Here is a 13,522-nt window from a genome sequence, read left to right on the forward strand (position 1 = left end):
GGCATAGAGTCAGGAGATTATGGGAATTGTTCAGAGAAAAGCAAATCTCTTAATTAAACTAAAGGGGAGGGGCATGAGGCAAGAGTTAGGAATACTCCTGAAACATCTGGGACAGTAATAAATGAAGTTTTAATCAATGAGTCAATCAATTCAGATCTATGTTTTGAGATGCTTAATCTAGCAGTAATATGCTTTAGAATCCGTAAGAAAAAAACAGAGAACACAGTTAGGAGCCTATTGTGGTACTCCAGACCAGTAATAGCACTGTAAGTGGAAACAATGTCCAAATGGAAAGCATTGGTGGGATGTGTGAGGCATTAGAAGGTAAAATCAAAAGGATAAAGCAAATAACTTTGATGTGAGGGTGATGAGGGAGAGCTGGGAATCACTCCATAGGTATGTAGCTTTGTTACCTATGCTGCCAAAAATTCTTACAGTTTGAAAAACAGACAGTCTCCAAGAATTGCAATATAAGGATAGTGCAGAGTGTTTTGGAAGTGAATGTATACTTCAGAAAATTCCCTCTTTGAACCCTATAGCTATATAATGGCCTAAGTGGGTGTCATGAGCTACAAGGTTCAAAAATCTCCAAAAGATATAATCAACAGAACTTTTTGGAATATGCGCTTTGTCCAAAGATCATGAGAAGCAAGAGAGGGAAAATATTGCTATAGAAGTATTACACTACAGACAGCATAACTAGTAGAATGCCAGTGTTGGGAAATAAAACTGCTGCATAGTAGGTACCAATGGCTAAGTGTGGTCAGCTTTTGTAAAGAAAATGAGTAACTCTTGCCAGGACATTTTGCAGTATCCATTCCTCAACAAAATATTCCTCTGGCTATCAGCTATTAACTCTTCAGGATCAATCATCTCCCCGAGAAACGCCAAAACATCTTTAAAATGCTCCTTATCAGAGAGAACCTGAGAACAGCATAAAGGCATAAAGTTAAAATTATAACAAGCACAAGTCAGCCAATCAGTATGAGATATATTATTTCTCTCCTCAGTAAAAGATGCAGCAAATAGATGCTCTGTCCTGTCATTCTGCACTTTGAAGTACAAAGACTTGTCTCAAATGAGGACCTAAGGTCTTTCTTTTTCTTTTCCTTAAATCAGCAAATCTACTACATGGGCTCTTACTGATACTAGAGTTATATGACTCTTAATCCAATGATACAAGAATTATGGCAGTAAATGGCTCTGAAAGTGCCTCTAAAGCAAAATATGGAAATTCCCACCCCACTCTCCCAATAGAACAGGATGAACAGTCATTATTTTTGTGAATTCAGAGACTATCCCTGTGTTCAGAGATAGCATGTATATATTTGTCTCTTTCTCTTTTTGAAGTTTTGTTGTTGTTGTTGTTTTGTTTTTAATATGATACCTCAGACGTACACAAGGACAGCTTGCCAGCTTGGTCAAGAACACTACGATATCTACATATTCACTAAGTCATAAATCTTCTATACTTTGGCTTTGCGTTGATGACACATGACCCTTATTTCTCCCTAGTGGTTGCTTACTCAGAGACAATAGAGGTCTACGGAAACACATGGCTTCCTTCACAGGTCGTATTTCACATACAGTTTTTTACATCTTCGTACACATCAAGAAGTACAGCCTGGAAGGGTAGTATAACACAAATTGTCCTAAATAGACTAATTTGGATCAAATAAGAAAGAAATTTTCCCTAAACATTTGTTAGTATAGTAGTGTTACCTACATGCTTCCAAACATTGCTTATACTTTCTAGGAGCAAATGAACAATCCTGATTTCTTTGGGTATTTGGTTTAATCTGTCTGTCAGACATTATTGAGTTCCTGTAATAGTTCATTCTCACTGATGATGAAGACATACCTGAGACTGGGTAATTTATAAAGAAAAAGAGGTTTAATGGACTCACAGTTCCATGCGGCTCGGGAGGTCTCATAAACATGGTAGAAGGTGAGGGAAGAACAAAGGTATGTCTTAAATGGCAGCCAAAACGAGAGTGAGAGTCAAGCAAGAAGGGAAATGCCTTCTAAAACCATCAGATCTCATGAGACTTATTCACTACCATGAGCACAGTATAGGAGAAACTGACCCCATGATTGTATTACCTCCCATTGGTCCCCTCCCACAACACGTGGGAATTATGGGAGCTACAATTCAAGATGAGATTTGGGTGGGGACACAGCCAAACCATATCAGTTCCATAGCAATCTCCCTAATATCTTATAGAAAGCCAGCAAAAGTGATTACAAAGGGAGCTGGATTTCAAAGGGAGCACTTGCCTTGACCAGAAAATTGTCATTAGAAGAGGGTTTAACATTCAGATCCAAAACTCATTTCTCTTTCTCACTGAAAAACAGATAACCATGTTATGAACATTAGCCATATTACCATTATAACCAAGAGGAAATGTTTGTCACTTTTTTCACTAGTATTCATAAAACAAATAAGCATAGATTCCTTGGGTTTGCTTGAATACCCAAGAAAAATGGCCACATTCAATATGCCAAGAAATTTAATGCAAAGTGATTTCCAAAATGTGGGTTCCATTTTTGCTAAAAATGTAACAAGAAAAAATAAAGTATGCATAGTGTTATGACTTCTAACATTTCTTTGAATTATAGTGAAATGAATTACAATTTCACTAAATGAATGTCTACCCAAGAAGTGGTTCTCATTTCTCATGTTTCATAAATTTCTAATATTTCTTTTTCTCAATTTTTTGGTTCATATTGAGCTAATCAAAGTTCTTATTACAAGTAACAGAAGCAGGTTTGTCTAACTTAAAACAGAAAATGGATTTATTGGAAGGATATGTGGAGGCTCACAAAATTGATGGACCTACAGGACAAACAGCCGGGAAAGTACATAGGAACATACAAAGTATGTGTGGGAGGCAACAGTGACCACCACCATATCACACCATTGGGATAGCCCCATCTTCACTCTACTTCAACTCTGTGATTAGTCCCTCAACAGGCCCAGCATCTTTGTGTCATCACCTAGATTCAAAATCCCAGGCTGAAGTATCCAATGATAGCACTTCAGATGTCTACAGCTTCACTCACTGAGAATTGGGGGGCACTTAACCTAACATTGTATTTAGTGAAAAGTGTTGTCTGCCAAGATGCAGGCAAAGGAGACATTCACCCTATCCAGGCTTCACATGCTGTACAAGCAAAAACCATGATGAATATCCATTGCACATGCTACAAGGAGCGTTACACTTCACATGTCATAATTATGTCTGTGTAGTAAGCATATTAATTTTTAAAATTAATGAGACAGAGGGGAATGTATTGAACATTATCTTTTTGAAACTTTATTATATAAGGTATAGATCAATTAATATTTTCTATTATAGAAGATGTGGAAGAAGGATAGTATTTCCTTCATCACTGTTAACCCTCTGCCTTTAAAAAGCATTACTATATTTATTAATGAAAGCCATTTTAACACTAATACTAGTGCAGCACAAAGCTATAGCTATGGAGAAGTTAATTTTATCCTTAACATTGTTCTAAGTGTTTCACATGTATTAACTAACTCATTTAACTCTATTGATTCATTTTATTTAGTAGAGCTTCTAGGGTTTTCTGAAATCACCTGGAAAAATAAGTCATTTAAACTTCAAGTAACTAGCATTATTAAGCCTCATTAAATGCTAGAAGAATCTAGAACTGCCCTATATCCCATGCTAAAATTTATTCTTTAAAATTTGCATCATTTTCTGTAAAAGAAGTGATTCCTATTTCATGGTGCATGTTTGTTGCCCTAACTCAAAGATGATTGTAATGTGATCAAAATAATACTATAGATATGCAATCTTTATAAATAAAGCATTGATATTAGTTGGGGTTCTACAGAGGGACAGAACTAATAGGATAGATGTATATATAAAGGGGAATTTATTAAGGAGTATTCAGTCACATGATCACAAGGTAAGGTCCCACAACAGGCCATCTGCAAGCTGAGGAGCAAGAAAGCCAGTCTGAGTCCCAAAACCTCAAAAGTAGGGAAGCCGACAGTGCAACCTTCAGTCTGCGGTCAAAAGTCCAAGAGTCTCAAAGCTGAAGAACTTGGAGTCAGATGCTCAAGGGCAGGAAGCATTCAGCACGGGAGAAAGATGGAGGCCAGAGACTAAGCCAGTCTAGTCTTTCCATGTTCCTCTGCCTGCTTTTATTCTAGCAGCTGATTAGATGGTGCCCACCCAGAATGAGGCCTGCATCTCCCAGTTCACTGACTCAAACGTTAATTTCCTTTGGCAACACCCTCACAGACACACCCAGGAACAATATTTCGTATCCTTCAGTCCAATTAAGTTGACATTCAGTGTTAACCATCACAGCATTCCTAGTAAATTTACAAATGGTAACTAAAAAAAAAAAAAACATCCAATTTGGAACTCTTTAGGGTAACATGATTTAATAGGATAAAATTATAGACCAGTTTGTTTTCATCACCAGCATTGTATCAAATAAATACAGTCCACATAGTCTACTGTAGAGAATGTATGTCCACATAGTCTACTGTGGAGAAAATCTAAATCACACGTAATCCCAAGACATAGGGCACTGGTTGTCTACACAATATACATAATCTTCTCATTTACTAAGAGAACTCTAGTAATGTATCCAGCTAAAAGAAAACATTCTCCAGCCTCACAACAAATTACAGGCAGCAATTATAGGATTGTGTTCTAGGAAAATTATTTTTCCCCTAGTCCTCCTTTTTGGCTCTTTTGGTCATTTCCCCTTTCCTTCCTACTATCTGCCTGAAAGGCACATGTAATGACTAGACCTCTAACAGTCAATTTTAGGCTATAAGATGACACTGAGGATCGAAACCATGAGCTAAAAATGGCAGAGCAGAAAGTCAGAAGGAGACTGGGTCCCTGGACAGAGCATAGAGACACTGTATCTACCCCATGCTGCCACCTCTGTTCTTCTTATATATCAGAGTAGATATATAAATTCTATTTTGCCTTGATCATTTTAAATAGTCTAATATCTACTTAGCAATTTACCATTGAAAATATTTCCCACATATATTACCTCCTTTCAAAATTCTAATAACCTCAAAAGACAAAACTATCCTCATTTTATAGATGTTGAAGCAGTTTCAGATGTTAATTGACTTGCTCAGGATTATAAAACAAGTAAATAGAACACCTCTGATGTGGACTTCAGGTCTCTGAACTCAGATTATATCTCTACTATGGTGTATCGCAATATCTGAGAGATTTCCCACCTGTCCCCCTCCCCACAAGGTTAAATCTCTTAAAATATATAGTCAGATTTTCAGCCTGTAACAAGTAAACGTATTTACCTATTCTTTTTATTAACAACTCCAATCTAATGAGAAAACATTTTATTCACAACTTAATGGCCATGGGGCAATGAGAAACACAACAGTTTGGAGATGATTTACTGGGTTACCAAAAGTCTTTGTCAAATTCTTTTTAGAAGGCTTCCAGTTATCTGATTCAGTGGCCCAAAAGAAGCCAATTACAGAGATACAACATGAGAAGAAGGAATTCAAATGACAGGAAAAAATGAAAGTCTTTAGATCCATGATTTACTGGGGATGTAGGTACTATATGGAGACTAAAAGGAAAAGACTTTGTGCGAATATTAATAGTGATATTTTAGTGTAAATTATTTATATAATTAGATATATAGTCTAAGCTTGGAAGCTTAGAATTTTTGCTTTTACTTTCTCTATATAAACAAACACTTTGAAGCATGAATTGTGCAGTTTTAGAACAGTCAATTGGTCATAGTTTTATGTATCCATTGGTAGTAGGCAGCCAGTCTCCACTATCTGTATTACATGAGAGAGAGAAAGGTGAAGAATGGGCCCTGGATTCAAACTACAAAGTCAAAAATTGAACTAATGACTAGACTAGCTTAACCATTTTTATTCTGCATAAGTAAAAATCAGTAACTCTAGAAATGAAGAACCATATAAAACAGAGTAAGGTATACCCGCCATAATTAGGTATTTAAGTGAATCTTAAAAGAAATGCAAAGAATCTAGTATAGTAAACCAGTAAAAGGTAGATTTTGTTATCAGGAAGACCTAGAATACTGACTTTCCCACTAGTGACTCTATGGCCTTGGGCAAATCACGTAACCTCTCTAAGCCTTGCTTTCCTCACCTGTTAAATGAGTTTGATAAAAGTGTCTCAAAAAGTTACTGTGAGCTGGGCATAGTGGCATGCATCTATAGTTCCAGCTACTTGGTAGGCTTAGGTGGAAAGATTCTTGAGCACAGAAGTTTGAGTCCAGCCTGGACAACATAACAAGACCTCATCTCTCTAAAAAAAAATTTTAAAATTCAAAAATTGTTTCTAAAGTAATTGTGAGTAATTAAAGAGATAAAGCTTGGTGGGTAGTAAGTGAGATAAGTACTCAAAAAGGTATCATGATTATCATTTTCTAGATATATCATAAGTAGAATTTTTTTCTAATTTTGGAGTCTCCTCATAGACTTCTTAGGTCAATAAGGATATAATTTACTCAAAGATATCCCCAAATAGTATTACCATAGTCGACTTATTTGTAAATGTGTGTGCATGAGTATACATGCAAATATGCCCAAAATACCTTGATCAAAACTAGTGTGGGTTATTTTCATTTGGGGCTTGTTGCTATTGTTTTGTAACTTACCCCAAAATAGACTGTATCCTTCTCTCTCTGAAATATAGAGATTATTTGATGCAAGAGTAGGTAATACTAAGATGGGATTTTTTTCCCCTGAAATCTATCTTTCTGAACCATCATCTCTTGAAGTACCAAAAAAATGATTTATTACAATAAATAGCCTTAAAGATAAAAATAATGAGGTTAAATTCTGAATACTAAGGAGAGACATTTCATCTATCTTTCTTGACTCCAACAGGGCTGGAAAAATATCAAATTTGAGATAGGAAAATACACCAAGCATTCTCCAGTCCTTTGGCCACCAAAAGTTAGAAGTGTAGCTGTACTGAGGACAGGAGGCATAAGAGAAAGTACACTGCCATACAAAGTACCTCCTAATCCACTGTTGGATTTTCATAAGGTTGTGGTGATGTTTCTTAGGATTATCCAGATTCCTCCATTAATTGATTGATACATTATATCTAATCAAACTGCCATCTCCTGGTACACAAGTTATTTCCTGGATCCTGTTTTGAAGTCTGCTGGAAGTCTCCACTCCTTAATGCCTAGCTGTGTAGTGCCTTTGTAATAAAGACAATGATGCTGCTGCTTTCCAGAAGCACCTCAGCACAGAATGATGCCAAGTTACATGTGCATTTTAACCATTGGCTCTGGAACAAGGCATTTAAATGAGAAAACTGAAAATTAAAAACTCATTAATTTAGAATACACTTTTGCTGAGTAGAAGGCAGTGTGCACAAAACAGAAGACTACCTATGAAAGAAAAGTTGACTGCAGAAATTACAATGACAAACAGGAAGCCAGGGGAAATATTTAAGATACTTTATATTCAAGCCTTCAGAAGAATAGATAGGCTAATTACAAATATTTTAAACCAATTCAGCAAAATCTTTTGAAGAACTTTTAAAATGATCTGAATAGCCTAGGTTGACATTATCTCATTCTGAAAATACTAAAATTTGCGTCTTTTAAAATGTTATATAGTGAAGATCACTCTTCTCCAAGTTAATCTGAATATTTTACAATTTTTAAAAAGAAACAGGCAAAAAATTACTGTAATAATATTGTAATAATTGATCAAATATTAAATTTAATATATTTGGAAATGTTTATTCTTTTAAGAATATGTTTATGTACATACACATGCATATGTACATATACTCAAGTATACATCTACCCAGAGACACATATGCATATATATGCTGCTTATTTCATTCACTGGATGAACTGAAAAATAAATGAGGGTCACAGAATCACCTGAGAAACTAAATGCAAATATCAGAGAATACTTTATTAGCAAAAACAAAAGACAAAAGCTTCAAATAGAATAACCGTACACAGAAGGCAACAAAATTTTTAAACAATTTTGGCAGACACATGTAAAGTATATGCTGAGAAGGTAAGTCCACCCATCTTTTCAGAAAAAGACAGAGGGGAATCAAATGCACAATACAGACACGAAGTCTTAGAATCCAGAAGTAGATTTGAAGAGGAGAAAAGGATCACAAATCCCAGAGACGTCTTTACATATATTTTGATGTTTTCCTTTTGTGTACGGTATTGATGAGTGTGCCATGTGCTCATTGAGAAACCAGCCCTCAGTAATTGTCAGGGATCTTCATTCTGAGTGCAGACTCTACTGGAAATTAATTGCTTCGGTGCAATCTGAACCACATCATAAATGTCATGTAGAAGTTGCAGGGAGTGAGGAGGCAGTGACAGCTCAATCCGCACTGTTTCATTTAAAGGTGGGTAAAACACACTGCGACAGAAGTGCTCTTCATCAATAATTTAGTCCGCAGTGTAAAGCCAAGCCGTGCCAAAGATGCCAGGGGAGCCGCTGCCTCCCTGGTTTTAATGACACCAGCAGGGAGGGGTTGAGGGGCCAGCTCAAATCAACATTCACTGCACATCTGGGCATGTCGGCAGATGAAGATATCAAGGACTGAGCTGACAGGACAAAGGGTTGAAAAAAGAAGTGTAACCTAGAAAACCTTTACTTTGAATTCTTTGTATAAATTCAAGGGAGATGACAGTTCCTAAGGTCATCTTATATAATAAAACTTCAGTGATCTACATAGAGAATTTTAACCCTTTCTACCATGTAATCAAAGAAGATAAAAGTTTAGTTTCTATCATTCACTTTACGACTCTAAAATATTCCCATTTGTTCCCCCCAATAAGACTTCTGCGATGAGTCAGATGTTAACCGGAATTGCATGATTTCATCTCATGAACCCTAATTATAGCTCCTCAGAAGCCATGCTACAGTTGGAGGTCACTCCAAGATCCTCTTAACCTAGGGGAATTTTAATATCTTGGCTATTTCACAATGTGTTTGCCTGAAACTTAAAATTTAGTTTGGGAGCTCCCATTATAATATTAAAGAAATAATGTAAAATGGCACAACCATCCCTTCTTTACTGTACCTACTTTAAAAAAAAAAAAAAATCAAAGGAGGGAGGTGTATGTGTTCTCACTACTTAAAGAATGCTGCTTGTGGGATTCTAGTGCAAAAGTTTGAATCGAGTTTAAAAATGAGGATTATATGAATTATATGAGTGGCAATTTTGTCCCGCTCTTTTGAGGACACCAGCATTCCCAGGTTGTGCTATTCTTGGAACCCCAGAGACCAAATTCAATTATCTCATCCTATGTTTTGTATATTTAGAGGACATCACAGCCTCACAAAGGGCTGATTGGATTCTCATTCTCACACTAAGGGGAGTCAGCCCTCATTGAAGGAAATTTACTGAGTTTCCATTTTCCCCCAATGGTTTTCATTATAAAAAATGAAATTAGTAACACTATTAATGCTAATCAGAGTTAAAAGTTTAAAATATTTAGCTATATAAATGAAAAATAAAAGACAATTGGTATATGTGATTTATAAAGAAAAAACATAAGAGCATGAAATGAATTTCAAAATGTACTATTCTGATAATATTTAGCCTCCTTCAGGTGACTAGTATTCAGGTTTTTATTCAAAATGAAGAATGTGTGAGAAAGTGGTAGCCATACTAGTTTGAAAGTGTGGGTTCACGGGATAGTATATCCTATTAAGCTAATAAATATAAATTCCCAAGAATTCCTAAGCACGACCAGTCCATCTTGAAGTCAAGGTAGAAAGTATTGACACAATTGAAAGTACATTTCCAAAATGCCTTATAGGAATCAGTGCACCCACTGCTGGCTATAACATTCCGGAACAACACACAAGAACTTGAAATCATTACTGCAGATCACTTCATCCTAGTATATCCCTTCAGTCTAAATTTCTGGTATCAAGCAAAGGTTTTAGATCTCACCATTAATATGCTAATTTTTCTATAAACTTAAGAGGAAGACTGCCAAAAATATCGAAGATATACAGGTAGACAATTCTATAGGATTTAGATTTGACTGGCTGAACAGACACAATTCAACTCAACTCTTGAGATGGGGTTTACCAGTGGAAGAAAATCCCATGCAAGTCTGTGAAAGGTCTTATCAGAAAGAACCCTGACTTTGATATCAAATCCTCATCTAAAGTATGTAATAGAGTCTGTAATTAGATTAATAATTGTCAAAACAAAAAACTTGTTTTAGTGCAAGTAAATTTTCCACTTTTGTAGCCGATAAAAGACACAATTAATCAATAAAAGTCATATTTTACTTCAGTTAGACCGATCCCACCATTTTTGGCTTTCTTCATTGCATTACTATAGTTAAGGTAGAAAAATGATTTAACTCCATTTTTAAAAAACAAAAACATTCTTATTTACCAAGAAGATACATCAGGGAGAAGGCTATTGTCTTCGAATGTATTAAGTTGAACATACAAAATTGTTGATGCTTGAGTTCTTTACCTACAAAAAAGCAGTTTCATATGGCTTAACCTAGTAATTCTTCACCTAATAAAAACTTCATAAAAACTTCACTTAAATAAAAATCCTAATGGAGTGTTTAAATATTTGTAAAACCATCCATTCAACAACACTTGAAAACATTTGAAGCCCTACTATGCATCAAGCACTGTCTTTCATCCTGTTTTGCTTTTGTTTCTGTTTTTGCTTTTGTAAAAAATGCAACTAGTAATGAGAATGCTTGCTTCTTAGAAACAAATTGAGAGAGATTAGGAAATGAATGAATTTAATGCTGTTTGGATTTTTGTTGAATGACAATTAATACGAAATGAGCAAATAGTGTCTTTGAAATTATCTCAGTTTACAGGAAAGAAAATGTGAGTGATAATGATTTTTCTACTTTTATATTTTTAGTGTCCATAAAAGCACAATCATGAGGCCAATTTATATAGAAAATTGCCACAACCTGCTAGTGGCAAAAAAGACCTGGTGAGAGGATATTTCAGATAGGCTATTTAAACTAAAATAAAAATGGCAGTTGTCACAAATTTCAAATTAATGTCCACTTTCTAAACCGAAGATGCTCAACTGTCTCTCCATATTCACATGTATGAGTCCCCTGAACTCCAGATGGAAACGGATGTTATAATTATCACTGGATTGTTGTAGTCTTAAATGGGAATGGAAGATAATCATGCTGAAGTGTCAGATCCAAAGGATGGCTGCTTTTAAAAAGCCCATTAAACAATATTATTCAATTTTAATGGTAGCATTATCAGAAGGTCTTTGATAATGTAGCTGCCAATTGTGCTCTCTTGATTTGTAACTTTCTTTGAGGGCTTGGGGAACATGAGCTGTTTAAAGCACCTTTTAAAAAAGCTCCTAATTCCTTTCTGACTTTGAATATTCTCTTTTTCACTGAGGAACTGAATAGAACCTGTAACTCTGCTTAAAATGAACTTAGAATACACAGAAGGCCTGCCTTACAATTATACATGTACCACGATTAAAACTCAGAGATCTTGTAGTCAACAGTAACAGGCTAAGTGGTAGGTGATAGAACTTCCATTCGAAACTTTAGATAAAAGCAGAATGAGTATAGCCTTTATGGAGGGGTAGATAAAATACTTCAGAGGAGCAGATTTCTAACAGATAATAATTCTTTGCAGAAAAGTCACAACCGTTCTAACATAACTAGCTATTTTAACATTAGGGTGAGGAGTTTGCCACCTAAGTATTGCCCAAGACACATGACTGTATATTACTGATGGTAGCAGATACATTTTAAATTAAATCTTCTTTTATTCAGAGCATTATGCAACATCCCATTAGCTTTTCCCAGAAGCAAGTAGAGGCACTCATTGTTCTTTGTTTTGGATTCTTGCAAGTAGAGGGATTGTATTCTTTCTGTCAATTATTGGAGTCAGTCATTAAACTGCAACCTTTCCTAAGCCTTCTGTGTTGGCATTTAAGTGTGTAATATGGAAAAATGGCAGATTTATAATTTTTCCTCTGTTCATCTTTTAGTACAAAATGTAAAACTTTTACATCACTAAAAGACAAATATTTGCTTAAAAACTAAAATTTTATTACATCTTTATATCATATAATGTTTACCTAAAATTACTAAAATTTAGTTATCTAAAATCCTAACTTTACCTACAAAAGCTAATAAAGGACTCTAACCCCAGGGAGACTATATAGTAATCAATATTATATCTCATATATATTTTCATAAATATTACATATATTTCATACATATGAGATACATATAATAATTGCTGTTAGTATGACCATGTGAGTGACAGAATATTAGGAGGAGTTATCTTAAGCCAGTAATTTTGTGATTCAATATGAAAGTCTCAAAGGAATAAATAAGGACTTTAGAAAGAAAGCTTTCTGGCTGGGCACAGTGCCCCAGGCCTGTAATTCCAGCACTTTGGGAGGCCGAGGTGGGTGGATCACTTGAGCTCAGGAGTTCACATCAGCCTGGCCAAAATGGTGAAACCCTGTCTCCACTAAAAATACAAAAATTAGCTAGGCATGGTGGTGTGCACCTGTAATCCCAGCTACTCGGGAGGCTGAGGCAAAAGAATCGCTTGAAACCCAGGAGGCAGAGGTTGCAGTGAGCCAAGATCTCACCACTCTACTCCAACCTGGGTGACAGAGTGAGACTCCGTAAAAAGAAAAAAAAAAAAAGAAAGAAAGAAAGAAAGAAAGAAACCTTTTCCAGGGTGTGGATATTTTCAGCCAATGATATAATAGCTATGTAGGCAGTGATGGATGAAGTGAACAACTTCATTCTAAGTCAACTCTTTATTCATTTAATCTCAACCTCCATGTAGAATCACAGGATGTACCCTAATAGTAGACTTTCCTGCTAGGCCTGTTAGAGTTGAGAAGTAACACTGCTCTGGTCCCACCAGGCGTCCACTCTACACACCAGGAAATGTAATTGTCCTAAAGTGAAATATTTCCCACAAGAGGAAAACATTCACCTGGACATTTTTTCCTTGCCATCCTCTTCTGTACTCATAATGTAATATTCATGGTTATTAGAGGATGGGGGATGGGAAGAGGACTTGTTCATAGAAAGTAAAAGAGAAGGTGTAATTAAAAGATGGTAAACGTCTCAATTCTCAGTTACCTTGACCAGTTTATGAGATCTGCGGGAAAAAGAAGGTGCTCTGGAGAGCTGCAGAAAGGTCAGAGGAGAATATGATGTGGGCAAGGGGTGAAGGGTATTTTAGAGGAGCCAGGGAAGCAACATTTCAAATAGGCTTTTAAAATTCACTTGGGTTTGTACTATATGTCTCTTGAAAGAGTTAGAAGCCCAATATATAAAAAGCTGACTATTTATATATTTGATTCCTTAAAAGCAATTAGGAATACAAAGCAGATGGTCCAGCATTGTAGATTTCCCTTTTCATATTGCTTAAACACTAGAGATCAATAAGTCTAATATAAACAGATGATTTCCATAGCAGGGTTTATAATTAGCTGGCACTGAATGTGTC

Source organism: Piliocolobus tephrosceles, chromosome 15 (genome assembly GCF_002776525.5).
Source record: "Piliocolobus tephrosceles isolate RC106 chromosome 15, ASM277652v3, whole genome shotgun sequence".
Lineage (NCBI taxonomy): Eukaryota > Metazoa > Chordata > Mammalia > Primates > Cercopithecidae > Piliocolobus > Piliocolobus tephrosceles.